Source organism: Callospermophilus lateralis, chromosome 9 (assembly GCF_048772815.1).
Source record: "Callospermophilus lateralis isolate mCalLat2 chromosome 9, mCalLat2.hap1, whole genome shotgun sequence".
NCBI lineage: Eukaryota > Metazoa > Chordata > Mammalia > Rodentia > Sciuridae > Callospermophilus > Callospermophilus lateralis.
Window position 1 is genome coordinate 76534166 of NC_135313.1, and position 23128 is coordinate 76557293.

General features: G+C 40.7%; 1 protein-coding gene across 1 annotated transcript in view; it reads left to right on the forward strand.

Annotated features, from left to right (window-relative positions):
* Window positions 1-23128, forward strand: part of Cacnb4 (calcium voltage-gated channel auxiliary subunit beta 4) — a 240336-nt gene that overhangs the window by 95196 nt on the left and 122012 nt on the right. The window lies entirely within an intron of this gene.

The following is a 23128-nucleotide window of genomic DNA, read 5'->3' on the forward strand; positions in this document are numbered from 1 at the left end:
GGCGGGCCAGGGGTAATTTGGAATATGTCTTATTAAGTATAAACTTTGGAAAACATAAAAGCCAAAGTTTCTGAAAATCTGTTTACTTTCTTTGTTTAATCAGCCTGTAGGCCTCAAGTCTATTTGTTTTCTATATTCACTTGGGCACAAAAATCACAGCAAAATTTTCAAGGCTGGTAGGAATTGGTGGGGGCTGGGGTTGGCTAAAGGAAACCTGGCCTGAATGCTGTGCCTGCTAGTTGTAGGTGACACGGGCAGTGCCACTTGTCTGAACCTATAACAAGGTTATAGCAGAGGAACCCTTTTCCAGATTACAGGTAGTAAAGTTTAAACTGCAACATAAGGGTGTTTGGCACATTTGACTGATTTTCTCTGAGTGTTTTTCTTGGGGATTATCCATTTCAAGTGGTCCCCAGCCTATGGCTCTTTGTGCAAAGCAGTGGCACCTGGAACAAGCCTGCTTTCCTTTGGCCTTTCCTGGCCCTTCAGGCCACTTGTTTTCCTCCTCTGACCTACAGATCCCTCACTGCTGTGTTGTTTCTCCTCACTCTGCTCTGTTTGCCCTATGCACCTTCTGGTCTGACTCAACTTTCATCTGCTATCGTGAATATCATCTCTCCTGGGCCCCAAGCTCCTATTTCCTGTCCTTGAAAGTAGGTCTGGGCTTCCTGGGTCAAACATAAATGGGATCTACAAATTACTTTGTCTCCAAGAGTGCTTCTAGATATAGTTAGTGATCAAAAAAAAAAAAAAAAAAAAAGTGTTTCTTGTGGATAAAGCCTTGATAGTAAAAAGATGTTAAAACACAGCTTACTACTCTGACCCTGACCTTATTCAAGATGTTTTCTTGTCCTTTCTTCCCACACTTACCAAAAAAAGGAGCCAGAGTTGAGAACCTTGTGAGTTCCACTCAATTTCAGCCCTGTCAGTGGGTGTGAGGAAAACAGTAATTACTGAATTTGGGAGCTGATGAAGGTGTCATTTTGACAGTACTGAGAACTGAAGTTTGCTGTTTGCATTGCTTGCAAACCCATTTGCAACTTAGGAAGTGGAATATTTTTGAAGCTTCTTTAGTGATGTACCTTGACCTTGACTTTGGAGGAGTAAAAGTCAAAGGCTGTAAAATGCTCAACTTACATTGGTTAAGTGCTCATAGCATCAACTTTTCCTCTGGTTGACAGAATGGGTCCCAGCTTAAATAAAGTATAAAGAGTGACTCTGAGCATTGCATCCTCTGTTGCACACAGTGGCTATATAACTTTCTCACAAACTTATATTTGCTCCCCCGTGTGCTAGTTTGCATGCATACATCTCAAGAACTGTCACAATGATATGTGAAATAGCCATGCTGTTGATGGGAAAAGCTAGAACTTTGTGTTGGTAAGTTAAAGCCCTCCAGAGCAGGAATTCATTTAGTCATTCCTGCCAATGGTTGTTGTATTTATTTTCTCTCCATAGTTATGTACTAACAACCTCCCAAAGCTATAGTTGCCCTTACATTTCATTCTTAATTCTAGTAAGGTAAACTAACAATGCATGGAGCAAATGTGTACTGTCTATTAATTAAAATCCCCAGGAAATGGGATAAACTGAAGAGAAAAGTGCTTTATTAAAAAACAGTAGTGTAACTTGCCACCCTGCACAGAGTCTTATACCCACATATAACTACCGCTGGCACTTTTTGGGCCTTGTGCCACACACATCTCCTTGGCTGACCTTGGATTTCAGCTGCAGGTGCGGTGGGCAGTGCCTGTTCACACAGCCCATTTACCCTCTCCCTTTCACCTCGCCGATCTCCCTTGAATCCTCAGGAGTTTACAAATCCAAGTCTGTCCTCACATGCAGGGTGGCTGACTTCCTGTTCACCAAGGGAGCTGAAGTATTGATGATGAAGTGACCTAGTCCATTATCCTTCAGAGAGGCAATTTGCTTTTGCTCAGAAGTCCTTAGAGGGACTGAGCCCCATTTACATGTAATAGTAAATTCATAGTGCATTCATTTATATGTGTGTGTGTGTATATCATATATATATATATATATTCTCAATGGACATTTATTTATTTATTTATATGTGGTGCTGAGAATCAAACCCAGTGCCTCACACACATGCTAGGCAAGTGCTCTGCCACTGAGCCACAACCCAGCCCCCCCCCCCCCCCCCCCCGGCCGAATTCTTTATTGCCCTTTTCTTCTTTCCTGATTCTCTTGTCTCTTCATTCCTGCATTGAGATTCCCTCCTAAAGTCCTTATCTTAGGTTCTGCTCTTGGGGAAGGTAAATTAAGACAACTTCTGTTATAACCAAAGGTTTAAAGATAAGTAGGACTATAAAGCACTAGAAACCTCTCTTTCATTATCTCCTTTTAAGTCCATGTAGAGGAAGATAATTTTATTAGATTTTTTTAAAAATTGTAAACCATGGGAAGATGAAGAAAAGGAGTGTGTGTTTGTTATGCTCATGTAAAAGAAAGATGGGGTTGTGGGGGGGAAGACTTCCAGAGTGCCTACATTCAGATGGCAAGAAGCCCGTTCTTCACACCCCATTTTCAGTTATTGATGTGTCACTTGGCACATTTTCAGAATTTGGAACCCAAAGGCTCCTCCCAATTCAGAACCACATGCATCAAATTGTAAGAGGAGATAGTGGAAAGTCATCTGGTCAACCCTCTGTCTTAAGGCTGGTGAGAGTGAAACCCAAACCTTCCAGTTGTCTTGTTAGGAAGCAATATAAAGACATGCCATAGTAGGCTTAACAAAACTGTGCAGACCAACTTTTGCAGAGATTAGCTTCCCATACCAGGCTCCATCCAATCTGGATTTTTGGTTTTGAGTGTTATTGATTAATAAGATCTAAATTGGATCTCCATAATGGAACTACCATACTCAGAGTCCTAAATCTAATCTGGAGCTGAACTCTGAGTTAGCAGGTAATAAACTACTCAGCTCCAGTGTACAGGGTCCAAGCTCTCTTTCTAAAATAGATTTAGTAATTTTTAGTTTGGCAGCTGTGGGATAGAGGTAATCTGAATCTCATCATGAGTAGACTCCTGTGAGATATTTTCTGTTTAAACCAAAGGTTTAAAGATAAGTAGGACTAGATATGCATTTGTCAAAAAAGAAGTTTAGTAAAACTTGTATTCTACATGGTATACATTGCAAATTTATTCCCATGACTTACTATCATGATATTATATATCATTTTTCTATAGCTACATAAATCACCCACATCCATCATTTTAAAATGACATTTTAGCAGATATGAACAGGATTTTAAGTGGACATACGTGCTATTTTGCTAAATGAAATTTTAGATTCTAGTTCTCTTCATGTTCCTTTTTCTTTATCTCATATACAGTGATCTCTTTGTGGTGTAGTTAACAGACTGCTTCCTTGTCCTCTTTGTTTGCTCAGTTAAAGTTGTAGCTTCTGGTCAGGATCAGTGTTGTGCCTATAGTGTTAAGATAGAACCACAGAGTAAAAGGTATCAAATGTGTTTCATGTGAATTGTTTTGATAATAACCAGGTTAAAATTCCAGAACCTGCAGAACTTTTCCATGTGTTAACAATGTTGAGGACACTTTCTATATAGCAGACACTGTAGTAGTTGTCAAGATTTCAGTGGTTTGACATTATCCTGTTCCTGCCTTCTGGAGCTCATGCTTGTGCCTGCTTGAGGAGGGTGCAGCATGTTAAATGCTCTGGTGTGGTGATCCCTGGCCTGGGATATCCAACAGCAGGGACATGCAGTCTTTGAGAAGGAGTGTCTTTTAGCAATGCTTTTGAGTGAAGAGATGTGCATGACTTTTGAATGACCAAGAGTAGAAAATTAGAAGTGTGGAATTATTTAACAAAACAATTTTTTGAGGAAGACAATTCTTTGTGCTCAGAAACCTGGGACACTAGTGCAAGAACTTCAGGACCGACACTATATGTGACTGAGCAGGTGGCATAAGGAACCATGGCAAGAGATGAGGCTGGTCACACCAGAAAGTGGCTTGTGCTCTATCCTTGAAAGAATTCACATTTTATCCCCAAGAAAGGGCAGCATGGATGTTGTCTCAGCAGAGTCATAAGATTAGATCTTCAGAATATTTTGGTTTTCAGATAGAAAGATGCATGGGACACAAGAAGTAGGCACAGGTAGAGTCAGGATGACCATTAGGAAGGCTGTTGCAATAATGTGGGGGAAAATTAGGAGGCCCCTAAACTGAAGGGATTGAAGAAGAGGAAATGTTCAAAAGATGCTATGGAGAATAATAATGGAACATGGAATTCATTGGTGAGGGAAATGGGAAGAGTGAACAATCATTTCCACATTTCTAAATCAGACATCTGGGTGTGGATAGTGCCATTCTTTTTTATATACAGGGATTTAATTTTAAAGGGGGTGGAGCTGTGTTCATTGTTGGATATGCTGAGTCTAATATATTTGGGTTATGGGGCATCTAAGGAGAGGTGCCTGGTAGGCAGTTGGATATGTGGTCTAGAACTCCAGACCTATATTTAACTGGACATATTTATTTATGAATCATCAGAAGATGGGATATGGAACTCAGGAATATTTGAGAGATTCACAGAGATTGAAGAACTTACAGGAAATGGAGAAAGAATGACCTGAGATGTAGAAGAAAAACCAGAGAAGGTCATGCTACAGGCACCAGAAACAGGAGATTTTCTGGTAGAAGGGAGGTCAGAGCACCAGGGGCTATGTAAGACTCTGTTAGATATAGTGACCTCAGTTGTTGGTGACGTTGGCAAAAACAATTTGAATCAGAGATGGGGAGAAAGGCTAGATTATGAAGAGTGTATTGTGCATATGATATGGAGACAGAAAATTCAGATATACTCTCTGGATGTTGGGTATGAAGGACAGGTAGGAATAGGTTGATAGCTGAAAGAGGCAAAGCCATGGAAAGGTTATTCTTTAAAGTGCATGGGACTTCAGCATTTTTATGTGTGAAGGGTTATGGCCAGAAGACTGGTGCAGGTTGAAATTACAGTCAAGAGAGCATATGGAAGTAGGTTCATATCAAGCCCAGAGAAATTGGGATTCTAAAATCCCGTGAAAAAATCAACTTAAAAGGAAGAGGGATACCTCTGACCAAAATGGAATGAAAGGAGGTCTAATTTGGAGGGTAGAATTGGAAATTGAGGGAATGTTGATTTTTGTGCAGAGGGTGAGATAATTTGTTAATAGCAAGAGAGAAATGAGGTTAGAGTTTTGAGATTTATGGAGCTACGGATAGACTGAGGTAGAAACTGATAATAGATAGGAAAGGCATGCTGGGAAATTTTTATGGACCAAATGTTTGTGTCTCCCTAAAACATTTAAATGTTGAAGTCTTTATGCCCAATGTATTTGGTATTTGGAGCTGGGATTTTTGAGAGGTAATTGGGTCATGAGGGTGGGGCCCTCATGATGGGCTTAGTGCCCTACAAGAAGAGGAACTTTCTCTCCATACCTTGTGAAGACACAGTAAGAAGGTGGTCTTCTGCAGACTAGGAAGGGAGCCCTCACCAAATAAACCAGTGCCTTGATTTTGTTCTCCCCATCTCTAGAACTGAAAGAGAGAAATCTTTGTTTTTCAAACTGTCCAGTCTACGGTATTAGTTTTAGAGAAGTCCAGGCTGACTAAAATAGTAGTATTGAGAGATCAGAAGAGGCTTGAGTTTATAAGCCTGCCTCTACCTAAGTGTGAGGAGGTTTTTCTTTGTTGTTGTTCTTATTGGAGATTGAACCCAAGGTTCCTATCACTGAGCTGCATCCCTAACCCTTATTTTTTATTTTGAGACAGGGTCTGTCTAAATTGCTGAGACTGTCCTTGAACTTGTGGTCCTCCTGCCTTTGCCTCCGGTGGAGCTGAGATTATAGATGTGCACCACTGTGCCAAGCTGTTTTTGAGATTCAAAAAAAAAAAAAAAAAAAAAGTATTGTCTACCCAAGTGCAGTGTGGAGAAAGTTTTGAAATTCCACCAGATTGTGGGTGAAGTGAACATAGAAGAAGCTGATGTGTTGGGTAAAATTGGAGGCAGTTAGGACCTGAGAGCTCAGTGGGGCAAGAGCAATTGAGTATGAGTAATGGAGAAGAAATTCAGTGGGATAAATAGAGGCAGTTGTGTTCTTTGGTAAAGAAGCCTAGTTTATCTGTCCCTTTGTTTCTGTTGTCCTCTTGCACTGCTTTTTTTTTTTGGGGGGGGAGGGGGGAAACAGTAACATTAATTTATAGCTGATTGCCTATAACAATTTCCCACTAAAATTTTAATTTACTCTGATATCTAGATTAATTTAGCAGTGTATTCTTGTCTTCAGATATTTTTTAAAAAGTCATATTTCAGTTGGTAGTAAGTTATTTGGTAATAAAAGAAACATATAAAATGACTATGAAATTTAATTTTCAAAGTAAGATCTAGTCTCTAATGAATGCATTTAAAGGGATATTTTATACATGTGTATAAATTTGCGAGAATGAACACCAGAATATGATACATACATAGTGACTGAGATATTGTCATTAGAAATGGAAATCTGCATTTAAATTGGTGGGTCTCATCGAAACTATGATTCACTCTCCTTGCTCATAGGTACTAAGTTATCTGAGTAGCAGCATTTGTAATGGGACTAAATTTAGAAAAATAAAATAAAATGAAGAGGAGAGAAAGTGCTGGCGTGGTGATTTACAGTGACACACAGCTAATGCTGAGGTGTGAACGTGTGACCTTGTGATTATGCTTTTGGATATGTGTCCTGGTTTGCTAATTCCAGACACCAAGTTGGGTGCACTTGTTAATGTGTTTTTCTTCTGTTTAGCTAAAAACATCAACAAAGTGCTCTTCTTTTGGATGCATCATCACAGCTTTTTGCGCTAAGCAACATCTAAGCTTTTCTGTCCTGAGGCTTTTTTGAGGATGATGTCTATGGTAGGAACAATCCAAAGTCAGGCAAAATAGCCCCTGGAGAGAGATGAACAGAATGAAACAGAATGTTCACTTTGCTTCTCTGAACTCAGCCAAGCCCAGAGATTGAAGCACCCCCTGAGCTGTAGTAGTATACCATAAAGAATATTCATCGCCATAGAGAGATTTAATTTTTGAAGTTCAAATAGCCTATCCATCATTACCAATTAATTTTGTACCAAGAGTGCAAGATGGTTGGCATGGTAATGCTGATACATGATGGAGGTTATCTGCAGAGCAGATAAAATATTTCATTTGGATTCATATTTTACCTAATTTTGAAAGTCTGTTCTTCTCTTGTTGGAAAATTAGATAAAGTTTTCCAATGGTAGATTTGTCAAAAATATCAGTTTACTTGTTCATCTGACCCCAAAGTTACTGTGAGTGCTGGTTGTTGGCACTTAACTTGGTGTTATTCTTCCATCTCTTCCTTCCAGAATGATCTCTGTGGTGATAGGGGACAACCACTTTTAGCACTTGAGAGGAAAAGGAGCAATTTCTGAAACTAGTCTTGTAGAGCTTCTCATGTTAATTATTTATAGGACCCCCAGTACCTCAGTTTGTACCCCCAGTAAGGGAACGAGTCTACAGGTGGCTCCCTGGTCCCAGCAATGATAGCAATATGATTGAACTGTGCTGTTCTTATGCTGGTAGATTCCAGCAAATCAGGATTATACCAGAGTTGACATGCAGAGAACTTTTCTCTCTAACATTCAGCCTTCTTCCCCACCCCTGCTCCTACACACATTTTTCCCCATGAGAGTGTTAGGTCACCAAGCTCAGAGAGTGAGATGCAACACTTCCTAAGCCCAAGTATTTCAAATTGATGAGTATATTAAATATGATACCAGTATCAGTAGCCACAGACTATTTCACTATAGAACTTAATTGTGGACAAGGGGGAGAATTGGCAGTTTGTAGTTGGGAGTGGGATTGAGGGTGGGTTGAAAAGTTTGCTGGGGTTTCCTATTTTTGTGAACTTCATCATAAGTCAATAAATAATGTGAATACATATTCCTCATCCACGGAATGCAGGCAGAGGCTCTCCTTGAGTTGGGAAAAGTGACAATTTGGAAATTCAGACTAGGTCTCATCCTATCCACTGTGTAAATACTTCTGCCAAGTGCCGTGTATATAAATAAAAGGTATATCAGTGTTTAGATTACTTCCTTTTCAAATAAAACAACATATAAAACAAGATTATTCTTAGACTAACAGCTATGAGCAATGTTATGTCACCCTATAAAAGTAGATTTCACAGGGTGAATAAGTTGTTTTGTGGGTGTCAGGTCATAACTGTAGAACAAATGATAGTTTAGGGAATAATTCTTTTCTTCATATGCCTCAGGATTTCATGTAGTAGCTCATTCATCCAATGGAAGTGGTAGTTAACTATTGTAGACTTAGCTCAATAACCTTCTTATTCAGTTGCCCAATAGAATGACTGGAATTTTTAGAAAATATGGATTATAGAGCCTGTATTGAGTTTGAGTGTCTGGAGTGTGATGACTCTGATCTCCTGCTATGTTTGAGAGACATTGCCTTAGATGCGATTTCCATGAGACTTTCCAGAAAAAGGGTGGAGATAAGAACATGATAGTATCTGTTATGTAGATATAGAAATTCCTCACTCAAAGACAGTAAGTTAGCCATGCTTGAGAATAAATGTTAGATATATTCATATGTTTGTTCCCTAGCAAAAAAAAAATGAAAATTATGATAGCAGTGAGATGCAACTACTGAATATCAAATTAATACATTAAAATATCAGACCCTAAGGGATAGCACTTCACATCAAGCTAATAGGTACAATTTTTCCATAAGACATTTGGTAGTCTGATCAAGGGGCTTAAAAATGTTCATGCACTTTGACCTAAGAATGTCTGGGGAATATAGCCCAGGAAAATAATCTGAATTTCAGACTAATATAATTCCAACATTATTTATATTAGTAAAACAATGAGAACTGCATAAATATACTTATGATGCAATATTATGTAACTGCAATAAGCTGAGTTTCTAAGAAGTTTTTAGTAATGTGAAGAAATGCTGTTGTTATTGCTACGAGAATACAAGTTCTCATCAAGTATGTTCTAATGTAAAATAAAATGCAAACAGGAAAATAACAATAATCAATAATATTGTTTAGTCATAAGTCTACAAATTTTTATTCTTTGTACTTTTCTGAATATCCCAAGTTTTCTACAATATCACTTTTTAGAACACATATTTTATTTTTATAACCAGAAAAGGAAACATATGCATTGGAAGTGCATTAAAGGCAAAAAGTTTGTGGAAGAATTGGCTTTGGAGGACCTCATTATAGAGAGTGGATCTGTGAAAAGAAGATTGGTGGGGTGGGGGAGAAATCGGGGGGCAGATTTTCAGTAGGCCAGAAACATGCTTTAGTTGCTTTGAAGCATAAAAAACAGCAGGAGGTTAGATCATAATCACGTGTTTTGTGGAAGGTGTATTGAATGATAAAACATGAATAACGTGAGAAATATGTTGTAGAGGTCCAGGAGGCAGGCAGATGGAAGACAGATATATTGGAAAATATATTTTATATTCTTTTATGGTTGCAGAGTTGTGTGGCATTAGAAGCTTTTCTGTGATTTCTGACTCTTCAGGTCTTTCTGATTATTTTATGTTCATCAATGAGATGGTTAAATGAAGCGAACACAACCACCAAAAGCTGAATGTGGAAGAAAACAGATGACTCAGCTGGTTATGAAAATAGTTGGGTCATCCCATTTCCTTCTGGGCCTTTTATTCTTCTACCCATTTTTTTTTTTTTTTTTTTTTTTTAGCTGCTTTGCTTGGATGAGGATAGGATCAAGATTTCCAAAGTTGCTTTGTTGATTAACATTACTTACTATTCTAGTAGGTATCTTTTTCAAAAGTGAACCTGTGTTAGTTGAGGCCCATCAATCATGTGCCTGACATTGTGTTTCAGTTAGACACTTTAATAGAAAGCCTACAGAACCAGAACATTTCTGGTTAAGAAATGTTCATAATTTCTTATTAAGTTAGGTCATTTGAACATTCACTTCTAATAGTCCTTTTCCTAATGCCTGCTTATAGTATTCTGAGAGTCATAACAATGTGTTTATGAATTTCTCTATGCTTTCTGGAATGGATGGTTAGTGTCTGTTAGTTTCTCTTTTGATGCATGTTGACATTTCCAAATCATGTGAACAGCTCCTCTGTGTGCATGTGATCCGTAGGCTTAAATGGGTGGTGAGTGGAGCCCACGAAATGCAGGAGCATTATGAATTGACAGCGCTTCTGCTCTGACTTGTTATTACTTTACTGTCTGGTAATGTTGAATATTTATTTAAAGCTAATTTGGTGTTGAAAGAAGAACTTAGAAGAACTATTAGAAATAATTTGTTTAAACTACTGTTTTTGAAAATTGTGATACTGTTGTTGCTCGTACACAAGACGAGAGGGTCAAGTCGTATTTGCAGCTTACCTCCTACACAATTCAGAAATGCAGTGAGGGTAGGGTGCTCTAAGGCACACAACAGCTAAATTTTTATTTGGATATGGCTTTTTAAATTCTTCAGTCCATCTTTCTTAAATATGTGAGAATTCACCTTCTGTTATTAAGAAAAATGCATTGTCAAACAAATTTGCAAAGCCCTGTGTGTATTTGTGTGTGTGTGTGTGTGTGTGTGTGTGTGTGTGTGTGTGTTCCAAAAGCTTATAGTTTGTTTGCGCTTTTGGACTTATGAAACACGCCTATGAAATATAAGGGATTACTGATTATGTTTTTCATTGTCCTCTATTTTCTACCAATACAACTACATGTTATTTGTCTTCAAATTTATGCTATTTTCTATGGAGATGATTGTTATTTTCCTTGAATATTTGATGTAAGAATCACTTTTGAGAATTGGAATTTAGATCAAGAAATTTAGTTTGTTTCCATTTGTGCCTTTTGAAGAAAGACTTTGGATTTAGTGCTCCAACCAATTTTCTATCCAATACAGCAAAGGAAATGGCCAAATAGACTGTGATCTAAGAGAAATTGATATTGAAAATCCAAATCTTCCTGAGGAAATCCTTATGAGCTTTTGCTAAAAGGAGGTGAATATTTTTCTCTTTGGTCTACTTAAATTTTAAACCTCACTTGGGCTTTGAAAAAGCAGTGTAAAGTTGGCAGTGTATTTATGCATGCAGCTTACAAACCTCTTCTCCCCGAGTCTTTAGTTTCAGAAAATAATAGGCTAAATATGTACATAGCAATGTGATGTTTTAGTAGGGATTCATTGACCACCATCTTAGACTTGACAGCATTTTGTGAAAGAAGAAGTACAAGAAATGACGTAAACTAACCTAGTGAGATGTCCTTTTCTGAGTCCAGCTCTTGCCTTCTGGACATATTTCTCTGGCTGTCTTTATTCCTGTTCTAATGACCTCAATATTTTAGTTACTTCTGCAGTTGGTATTAGTTAGGTTGAGCCGCTTCAACAAAAGATCCCCAAATAAATTTACTCTAATAAAATGGAAATGTCTTTCTTTATCACTTATTAATGCAGAGCTTTCTTTATCCTTTATCCTCCGTGTAAGGTCCTCATCATATGATAGAAGCTAGTTCATTTGCACCATGCCTAAAGGAAAATAGGGAAGAAAATATGTAGTAAGGATGTTAAGGATAATTAGGACATGATACTTCTCACTTGTTCTGTTGGCAGGAATGTCACATTTAGTGGTAAGAGATGCTGTGAAGTGTGGTTTTTTATTGAAGAGTCATATGCTTTGCTAATACTGGAGAGCATACTGGGCTTATTGTTAAGTGGAAGAAAGGGAGAAGGGGTACTAGGGCTTTTAATCATCTTTTCCACATACAATATAGGAGAAGTCAATGCTTTGCAGTGTATACGAAAACCACCATTCTCTACTGCCCTCACAGGGTTCCACTGTCAGGAAGAATCTAGAATGAGTGTTGCTACTCTAATCTCAGGATTTTGGAGTTTGCAATTTTTGTTTTCTTGCTGACACAGGGTCCCCTTAATGCTATCTTCCATCATGGAGGTTATCTTGACTTTTTGAACTGCTACTGTTTTTCAGTTATTGCAATAGGCACTGGATCAGAGAAGGATATATTTACAAGATGCGTAAGACATAATTTCTGCCTCTGAGGTTTGTGTGGTAATGACATTCTTTTCCTAAGGGAGTTAGGTATTCCTCCAAGTTTTGGTGGGGAAATATCCCAGTCCCTAAGACTATCATCAACCCATCCTCCACTAATATCTTCCTGCCCATAGATGCTACCCAAGAAGAGCCCCTACCAATGGACATGAGTCCAACTCAGACTAGAGTTCATTCCTTTCCATTTCTGTGGTTTGTTTTCTTGTTTTCTAAATCCCCAGCAGCTCTAAAATCGACTTTACAGATCCCCATCTTATTTCTTTCTCTGTTCACTTGCTTTAAGATCTCAAACATCTTCTAAATGAGGCTGCCTGGATTATGGAGGAGGAAAGAACATCAGAGCTCAAATGTGACTATTCATATTTGTTGTTCAGTTCTTGGCAACCGGTATTTATTGAGGATCTTCTATGGATGAAGCATATGGATAGAAAGCCGAATAAGACCTGGTTCTTGCTTCTGAGCTGTTTATCTTGTTGTGAAAGAACCAGATCTCCCGGATGCATTACTCTAGAGTGGTTAGCCCTGCAGAAGTAGTTCAGGAGAACGGAGCGCTATGGCTGGATACAAGGTCTACCTAATGTCTGAGGGAAGGTCTTAAAGAAGGTCTTAAATGAGACCACCAGATAGGAAAAGTCATGGGTAGGGGTGGCAGAGTGGAGGTAGTGGCCTTCTGGACAGAGGGGGCAGCGTTTGCCAAGTGTAAAGATGTGGCATCCTGTCTCCATTACCAAAACCAAACAACCGAAAAGTTTTCCATTGACACCTTGTAAACTGTGTTTTCTTTGAAATAAGGATGTTACTGAAATAATATCTCCGCCTCATACCTAGATTATATAATTTGTAAGAATTTGAATTTGAACAGGATCTGTATCTTCCAATCGGGGCATGGAAACAATTTGGTGAGGCCCCTCTAGGGATGCTCATGTTCTAGGTTTCCTTAGCTCTAAAAAATACCCACATTTCACTTTGCGAGCTTTTCTGTTAGTCACTGCACTGTTTTGGCAGCCAAAGTGCAGACGTAGCCAAGGAGTTCAAGACCATCATGAATTATTGATGTATTTATGGAAAGCCATCCATGTGCAAGGCACTCTGCCAGGCAGAGGGAATGTAATGGTGGTGAAAAGCTACCTTGTCTCTTTTCTCACATTCAAGTAACAGGCAGGAATCCATCAATCTCTAATGTGTGCACGTGGGGGCTGGTGGGGAGTTAGGGGGTCTAGGCAAAGGGCTCACAATAGACAGAGCCCAGGGGTGGGGGACAGTGATGTGTTCGATGTGTTCCAGAAGGCCGGGTTGTCTGTAGAGGAGAGAGACAAGCAAAATGAGGGTGCAAGAAGAGCAATGTTGGGGCCCTGTAGGCCACATCAAGGATTTGGGTCTTTAACCTAAGAGCAATGGGGAGCCATTGAGAGATTTTGAATAGGAGTCAGCACATGTGATATCCGTTTAGTGGAGACATTGGGTACTCAAGAAGCACTTCTGGATGCTTGTTATTAACAGTGTCATCGAATCAAAAAGAAAAACTTCTCCTGAAAGGGAAAAGCTTGATTTTTGTTCTAAAAGTAGTAACAAAATAGAAAAGAAAATTTTACAAATTTTGTATTTAAAACAAACAAGACCATTTACTCTTTAGAGCAAACTTGGAATGGCAGAACTGAAGGAGTCCCACCTTTGCGGGAGGTGGTTTGCCCAAGGCCAAGTAGTAAGTTGGCAGCTGATTCATTTCTGCCCTGTACCGTGAGTGGAGCTGTTCCCTTCCTTCCCCCTTTCCTGCCTCCCACTCCTGCTGAAGCTTTGCAGATAAAGGAATCAAATTACTCCCCAGCTTTCAAATGTGAGAGCTTTGGTGGCAACCATCTCCTTAGTTCAATCCCTGTCTTTCAGGATCTCCATTGTTGCTGCCATCCCATCCTCCTGTCTGCTTCCAGGGGATGCAGCCATGTCTTGCTGGTCCCAGTGTCCCCATCTGCATGGTGGCTTTGTGGAGCAGTCAACGACTGACTGAGAGTTAATTGTTAAATTAGTATCGATGACATGAGCTTAAACGATATGTGGGCAACAGGGAGGAAACCAGCTGGCCTCGTCTCCTAGGTTTATTTTGGAAATAAAGTTGTGTAGCATGCATGAAAACTGTGGCTTTCTGAAATGTTTTTGCCAAAAGACTGGCTTTTGTATTTTTTTTTTTAACAGAAATTTCAGAAAGCAGGAGATTCTGAGTAATACGTCAATCACAAGGAGAGATCTGTCATTTTCTGGCATTTTTTTTTTAACCTTACCTACACTCACTCCTTTATGAATTATGAAGTATTATTTTCTCCTGAAGCTATTGAGAATGGCAGGGAGGAGCGGAGTTAGTCCATATACTCAGTCTTCCTCTGAGTGTCTCTAGGGTTGTCTGTCTCTGCCCTTTTATTCCCGTCTCTCTGTCTCTGCCTTTTCCACTCTCAGCTTAGTTCCTTGGTATAATCCATTAGTAGCATTTGTCACAGGATTTTCATGAGGATGGTTTTCTGGGCTGTGGCTTGTGACAGGTTAGGGCAGTCTAGGGGTGCTTAGTGGGGGCGATAGAGGCCAGAGGCCAGGTGATTGCAGAGGCCAGTGTGAGATTCAGCATCAAGGCAGGGTGGAAAGATGTAGAGAGCTGTGGGGAGGGTGTTGTCCAGAGACAGAGGAGGCCTGGGCAGGCATGCCAGCATTAGCATAAGGAGCAGTCGGCCTGGCCAGATGAAGCTGGGAGGCAGCCGGAAGGAGCTGGCATGAAGTTAAGTAGGGCAGCAGGAGGCAGGGTGCTGGACTCAGCTCTGATGGCTGAAACTAGGGACCTAGGCAGGTACAAGAGGACCAGGCTGGCATCAGGGGCAAGTGCTGGGTATCATCCTGCCCCAGAGGCAAAGGGTACCAGGAGTTCAGGCCAGAGCCCAGGAGGAGAACCTAATAAGAACCATACCATCAGACATCTTTGGGGCATTTTTTTAAAAAATATTTCTACTTAATCTGTGCAAGAATTTTGGTATAATCATTCTGTAAATGAGGAAGTGGAGATACAGAAAGGCAAAGTTGTTTGCTGAGATTCACACAGCTGAGAAGTGGTCCTGCTCTTCATCACCCTGCCCCAGAGTATTCCTGCTACACATCAGGAGTACCATTTCCATAGAACAAAGTGCGCACGGGTCCCCGGAGCTGGGCATCGTAGGCAGACCTGACTCTATATTACTTTCTTTAACAAACAGAACAGTTCTTCCCTGCTACTTCCTCTGTGTCTTTCATCTATTAGCTCATTAATTTTGGAATTATGATTCTTGCCATGTTACATGTGAAGCCCAGAGGGGCACAAAGACATGCCTAACCAGAGAGTGAGGTCTAAATTCAAACTCAGAGGACTATAACAGAGAACTAGTAGCGGAATCTATTGTCTATAGGTTTTTTTTGTTGTTGTTGTTTCATTTTCATTCCCTTGTCTGCCTAGCCCTGTTGCCACTACCTGTCTGAGGGTCGTCAGGGAGGAAACAAGGGAATGCTATTAACACTTGCAATGCCTCACACATTTCTAGAGGCAAAGGTGTAGTCTAGTACTTGCAGAGCAGAAGAGAAGCAAGTCATTTTGCACACTGTGGTCCCTTAGTAAAATTTAAACAAAGAGGAAGTAATTCCCAAGACTGACTTGACAAAGGCCTTGGGCTGTGTTCTAGCCCATACAGTCAACAGGAAGGCTAGCCTTTGCAAAATCCAAACATTGTTTCCCTTTGCCTCTTCTTTCCTTGACTTTCAGAGTCCTGCTATAGAATACATAACTATACTGGAAAATCCAGAGAAATCTGGGTGGAAAATTGGTTAGCAAAATTCCTTTTCATTTTTAAATCTGCACCATTTGTCTTGATCTCTACAATTCACAGCTGATCATCTCATTCTTGACTTTTCTGTCCCTCTTCTTTTCCCTTTCCAAACAAATGGAAAAGAGAAATACTTGTCCTTCGTATTTTGTTGTTGAGTCCACTGTGGTTTGCTGTACCGCATAGCCCAGAGCAAGGTGAGGAAAAAGAACTCCTTATTTCTAAGTTTGAAGCCAACAAGGACTAACTGAAAGTAATGTTGCCTTGCAATACCAAATAAAGCTTTCCTGAATTGTTGAGAGCCATGCCGTTCCTCCATTGAACTGAGGACAGCTGAGACATTTGTCAAATTGCAAGGATAATCTCCTTACAAGAATCGTGTGGGATTTATAGACAGAATCATACAGGCAATGACTTTTTACAGCGTCTTTTGACTGAATCGTGGATCGTAATGAGAGATGACTTGAAAGGAAATGGGTCAGAAACATAGTCAAGAGAGTGACCTCAGAGTTGGAGGCAGTCTCCTTGAGGTTATGTAGTGTTCGAGGCTACCTGGTGATGGAAACATCAACACAAGGTGAGCCGCAGGGTTTTCAGACTTGTTTTCATTTTGGTCTAGATAGGAGAACATCAGGGGATGGAGTCCTTTCTTCCTCCTCCTCTTGACCCCTCACTCAACTGAAGTCTTACAGTCAAAACCAAGAGTGTGCCAGTTCCTTGGTTGCTTTTCTAACTCTTGCTGCAGTGGAGTATGATTCCTTTGAAATTTGGCCCTTGGAACTTGAACCTGTTGGAATCATGGGGCCTTTGCACCAAAACCTGAGGATCTGAGGTGATCTGAAATAGGAGGCTCTCAGTAACCTCTCAGTAGTTCTCAGTTGTGTCTCAGTGCAGAGAATCTTGGGACAGAGGTGGCCAGTTCCGAGATCCTTCCAGAGTTCTGAGTTCACTTCCCCGGGAACTCCTCCAAGTTCCTTTGGGGAGACCCAGAACTGTTACTCACTGAGATTCCTCTGGGCTCTAGCATCAGCCTGAGCATTGGGTTAAAACCTTAAGGTGATCTGTAGGTGTGATGCTCACTCTGTATAGATCTAGACCTTAGGGGCAGACTTCTCAATATGTTGTTTAATTTTTAGCTGTCTGCAAGTGCGACCAAATGATTTTTGATTAGACAGTTTTGGGAATGAAAGGAATGGGAAGGAACAGGGTCCCCCCCCCACCCGCTACCACCACCAAGGTCACCTTTCTATATTCCACCAAATTCCTCTGGGGAATATGCCCTCTCTCCCTCCTCCCTTATCTTGAAAGCTATAGCAAGAAGGGAACAGGGAAGGAACATTCAAGTTGTATAAAAGGTATGGCTTTTTTTTTTTATTCCTTCTACATTGTTTTTCCACTGCTGGAATTGGAACCCAGGGTCTCATGCACTCTAGACAAGTACTCCACCACTGAGCTGACTCTTTCTGGGTATGAAAAGGGCTGGATGAGGTGACTTCTCTGGTTCCCTAACAGTTTGTGTTTCTGAGCCCAGCATTTTTCTGTGTTCCTGGGAAGTGGTCAGAGACAGATTGCTCCTGCTACACATCAGTTCTTGTTCTTGAGGAGCTGGGTATAGGTTTGCAAGGAGTAACCTCTGCTGCTGTGTTTGATCTGGTACCTCCCTCCTAGCATCAGACTCACTGTCTGTGTATATTAGTGTATCCTAAGACAGGCCCTACTCTTTAAAAACTTACATTAACCAGGGAGCTCTCCAAGGCAGCCAAATGCTGGAAAGGAGTTGAGCCATGCACAATTTTCCCACCAGGTACAATTTCTCTCATCTTGATGAATGATGACAGTGGACTGCCTCTTTCTTCTCTCTTTAATTGATTCCCATTTTAAAATAATTAGGAAATATCTATACTCTCAATTGAAGTGGTAAAGTAAGGAAATGATCTGGAGAACTTAAGGAGAATAAAAGACCTTCTAATCTCAAGTTTCTATAGATTCTGGCTAAAACTTTGTACGTCTGTAATTAGAGAGTTAATTAAAATAACAGAATCTGATATATGAATTTGAGCTCACAAATCCTTTGACCCAGCCCTCTCTTTGTATGGGGGCAAGAGAAGCTAAAATTTCACCTGGGCAGGGTTTTGTTCTAACACACACAGTTGTCAACAGGTAGCGCCTGTTGATTTCACTCACCCTGTTCTGCTGTCCTCCCTCTGTGCAAGCACAGCATTAAAGATGACATCCTGAGTGTACTCTACCATTTTGGGATTCTGGAGCAGAGCTGATCCACGCCCCCCACCATCTTTTATATTTGAAAGTGGCTTGATATTGTTTTCAAGGTGTGCAACTGTGATTGAAAGATGTTAGCGGGTCAGCTCAGACCTGGAAGAACGTGCTTTTCTCAGTGTTGGTCTTGTGTTGCTTTTTGTGACTCAGGTTGATTCTCTAAGGCTTACACTTTTTAGAACCACTGGCTAGAAGGACCGGCCTCATTTCCTAGGTCCAGGGCCAGCCAGTCTCTCCTGTGCTGAGCTCCCATGAACTGCAGCCAATGCCTTCAGCTGACAAAGCAGGGTTCTCATTGACAAATGTTTATGTTGCACTTTAGATTTGCAAAGTTCTTTGAGTTATTTCTTACCCCAGTTTTGCAGGTGAAGGAAAGCTCATTGAGATGGTAACTGGTCCAGAGTCATGTGACTGGTTAGTGAAGAAGCCCATATTGGACTCAGAGGCTCTGAGTTTCTAGGTCATTTCTTACCCCAGTAATTCATGCAGCTTCTTCAGATTATGTTTTTTGCCCCTCACCAACTTCTTCTTATTTTTTTTCCTCCAAATTTAGCTACTTTTTTAGAGTGAGTTCTGAGGTTGTTATTGGTTGACCAGAAAGCTATAAGTATCTAGGGAAGCTTCGTATCATGTGACCCCAGCATGGGACCTGGCTTCAGTCAACCTGAGTTATGGTGTGGTAGGAGCAGGGGGTGGGAGAAGGACTTTTTTGTTATAGTTGGGAGAAAAGATCAATGTTATTTTAGGGCTATTAAAGATTTATGTATGGGAAAGTGAACGAAGGATTTAATAAAAACTTTGGCTGTTATCCAAAGGTTGCTAAACAAATTCAAGAGACATTCAACAATTTTGCATCTAAAAGTTGAGAGATTTGGGGCTTCCTTTTAAAACTTTGCTAGTTGTAACACAGAGCTATTTTCTTGCCAGGGAGGCAGAGAGACTTCAGTGAGAATATTGAAAACTTTTACTATAGAAATTCCCACAAGAAATCTTACCATCTGTTTACCCTATTCATTTTTTCTTCACTAGGTTTTAAAAAAAATTCTATATGACCTATGGCACTTTTGACTTAAATCACATCTGTTAAATTCAGATGCTGGTCAGAGATTATTAACTGTTTGCCCGTCTTTACACAGTATTCTCTCAAAATAAAACCACTCCGTTGCCCTCTGCCCTCCAATTGTGAATTTAATCAAGAAGATGAGTGGTTGTGTTTAGAGTATTCAGTAGTCTGCCTTTCTAAACATTCCAAGCAGCCTTTTGGATATGGATAAGTTGTTTATTATAGAACTAACAATACAGGCGAAACAGGAAGCAGCTCTTTGCTGGGTAGGATGCTCCGAGTCACCCTCCACTCTCCCAGGGAACGCTCTTCAGCTGACTGAAGCAGGGGAGCCGAGCCAATCAGAGGCCGCTTTCCTAGCTCAGTCACCAGTCTGTGGTTAAGGAAGGGTTTTGCTTTTTATGCTCTGTATTGGGAAGGCAGATAAAAATGCCAGGTCTGAACTGCCTCTGGGGATAACCTCACCCTGTGTGATGTGAATGAATAGCATCTTGCCTGGCAAATCCACAGGAATTGATAAGGCAGGCGCAGCTCTTCCAAACAGGCCTTTTCTCTTTTAGCTCTAGCTGTGGTTTCTGCAGCAGTTTTGTTTTTGCCTTAAGAGAGGTGCTCTGGATTATCAGACCTCCATGTATGACAATTTGTACCTGCATGGAATTGAAGACTCGGAGGCTGTAAGTATTTCATAGATAGCTGATTCCCTCTCCCCTCCTCTTCCTCCTCCCACTCCCCCCCCCGCCCCCAATTTCTTAGGCAACGCAGGGAATATGGAGCTGAAAGCCAATATCATTCGGGTGCTTGCTGGATGCTTTGTAAATGTTCTCTGTGTAGTTTGCAGTTAACTGAAATTATGTACTGTCAAGCAAAAAGGAAATTAGAGTGATAGCAAAGGCATCTAAGAGTGTAGGCTGTTCGTATTTCTGTTACCTGGTCCACGTTTGATCTCGCAAGGGGTAACTGTTCCTCGTAGACTGCTTTAAACTATGCAGAAAGTGCCTGTGTTTTCCAATAGCAGGGTTCATAGAAAAGACTCATTCATTATATAATACACAGTTTGTTGAGCTAGCATGAATGGAAGTTACTAAGCTGTAGCTGTATTATTATGTTCTTTCTGGCCAAACAAGCAGTGCAGATCTACTGCTTCTTTGTTAAGGAAATCAGATGCAAGGGTTGTAGTCACACAGCACCCTAGTGCAGAGGCAGTAGGCAGTGATTCCATACTCTACCCTGGAAGACTGAAGTCGGCTCACGTGTGTTTGGGCTTAATAAACTGGACTGTTTTCTCCTCATAGGTCAGGCTCATGTAATATTAAAATCAGAATGAAATGGTTTTCTGAGTTCCCTAAAACCATACCATGAGATGCTAGCTTTTGAATATAGGGTAAAGCTGATTGCTGAATCTTTTTTTCTTCTTACTATTGCTGGTGGTGGTAGTACCTGTTTTTATCAGTTACACAGAAACCTTGCAAGGTAGATTGACTCTGGGTGGCTAGTGGGACATGCTGTGGATGGTCTGAATTTTATATGAGTGCAATGCCATGCATGTTGCTACATTCAAAACCAGAATGTGTTATATAAGGTTCTCTGACTAAACCACCCAATAAACAGATTATAACACAACAACAACAAAAACCTATGGTATATGTCAATGCAGACATATGTTTCCAGCCCATGGAAGACAGAAATCCTAGTTCTGATAAGGCATTCCATTTTTCCTTCCTGTCTGTGTTAGCTCTAACTCTAACTCTGTTTCCGCAAAGTCTGTCTGCATGTTGTCCAATGTTCTTGTAAATGATCAGACTGTCAGTTTATTTCAAGGGACTGTAGTCTGAAACATTGGTGGCTGAAATCAAGAAGGTCCACACTTGCAGGTGGGGTGGGGGAATGGCAAAAGCCACTATCGGAGTTCAGTTAACCAGCTTCCCCGACTGGGTTATGCAGGAGGCCTGATTATTTCTTACACCCCGTCTCCACACTCAGTTATGAAACATGTGATGCCTTATTGAATTGTAAGTTTTATTTTTGACCATGGATTTTAAACTTGGACAGTGTATTGCACTGAAGTGGATTGGACTTATTTCAGAAATGCCTGTGTGAACAGCTGTTATGAGCAGAGAGTCGGCTAGGAACTAATGTATCCAGCTCCTTGTTCTCTAGAACTGTATAAATTTCAGACGCACTGGTTCAGAGGGGAGCCATTATAAGTATGAAAACATTTGTTTTTCTTTTTGGTCCAGCTTCATAGGGCAGCTGAATTTTCCCGTAGGGTGGGAAGCGCAGATTGCAGTGACTTGAGTCGCGGTGGTAGTTGATGTGGGTAGTGCTAGGTACTGCAGTGCTGTGTTCCTGGTGACTCAGTAGTGGCCAGCAGGCTGAGATCCTGGGGCTGTGCACATCTGCAGAGGTGAGGAAAGTGGGCAGCCTGAGGAGTGGAGGAAAGCCTTTGGCCAACCCTCAGTTGAGAGACTTGGTTTATATGGGAAGCTTTCTGGGGTGGGATCGAAACCATGTCTCATAAATCAAGAGGGGAAGACAGAGATGTTCGGAGGGGTGAACTGACTCTGAATGCTCATTTGAGTTTATTTGTTTTTATAAGGAAGAATAATGTGATGTGTTACCCAAGATGGTGTGAACAGAGCTTCAAGCCAATGGAGAAGACTAGGCCTAAATAGCTGAACCGGTGAAGTGACAGATAAAGCCACACCTGGAGTGCCACATCCTCAACAGCCTTTCTCAGTGCCAATGCATTTATGGCTGTAAGTGTGGGGTTTGTCCAGATTGAAGCAAATCACTCGGCGCAGGTCTGGTAGATAGGTGTGGAGAGGCTTCTTTTAGATGGCCACCTGCAGCCCGAGAATATAGAGGCACTAAGAGCTGAGTATGGCACTTCTTTTGGGAGGGGGTCTGGGAAGTCGTCCACCTACATCCTACCAACTCTGTGCTGTTGGAAATATCATTGTGGGGTGTGTGAGGGTTAGCATGTGATAAGTGATTATATTCATGTGTCCACACAGTAAGCCTGTAATAAGATAATCTCACCTAGGGACTGAGATTTTATGCTAAGTAAGAATAAAGCATTATTATACACTGTTAGCACCCCCTATTCCCACAGTAGGAGAGAGATTCGGTCTGTGATGTGAGGTTTTCCTTAAGAGTCTGGTCTGCAGGTAGATGTTGTACTCCTAATCCCCTAAATGTTAGCCTTTAACTTCTGTATTTCATACACTGTCTATACAAAGAGAGGAACTGGAAATATGCTGGAACACACTTGAGTGTGGCATTTTAGATTTCTTAGTCCTGTGGAGCCTTTTTTGGGCAAGTCTGGTAATTTCTGCTCTCATTTCCACTAGGGTAGCTAAGAATTGGCATGATTCAGAATTATAAGGTAATATAAAAGACCATTCAGTGTCCCACAGCAAGGTTTTGCCTGGGAACAGATTCCATGCAGAGTGGCACATCTTCTGTTACCTTTATATGGATAAGGAGTGTGTGGTCCAGATGAGTCCATACTGAGACCAGGCCGTTCTGATGGGTTGTGCGCAGATTATTTTTCTTGACATTTGCATAAGTGTTGCCCTGTTCTATCTTTACTGTCCCCAGTGTGTCTTAACACAGGCCCTGGAGGCCAAAAGGTTTTTCACTGACTGACTAAGCCACCAATGGACACTATTTTTGTCTGATTCACAGTGGATTCCGGTAGATCTGTTCCTTGGTGTACATGTTTTATAAATGGATTCATTGTGTATTTCTATGTTTGTAGAATCATTCTAGGAATAGATTTCTTTCTTTTTTTATTCAATAGGTTTATTTTACAAATAACAGGAGGGATGTTTTATAGAGATACATGGG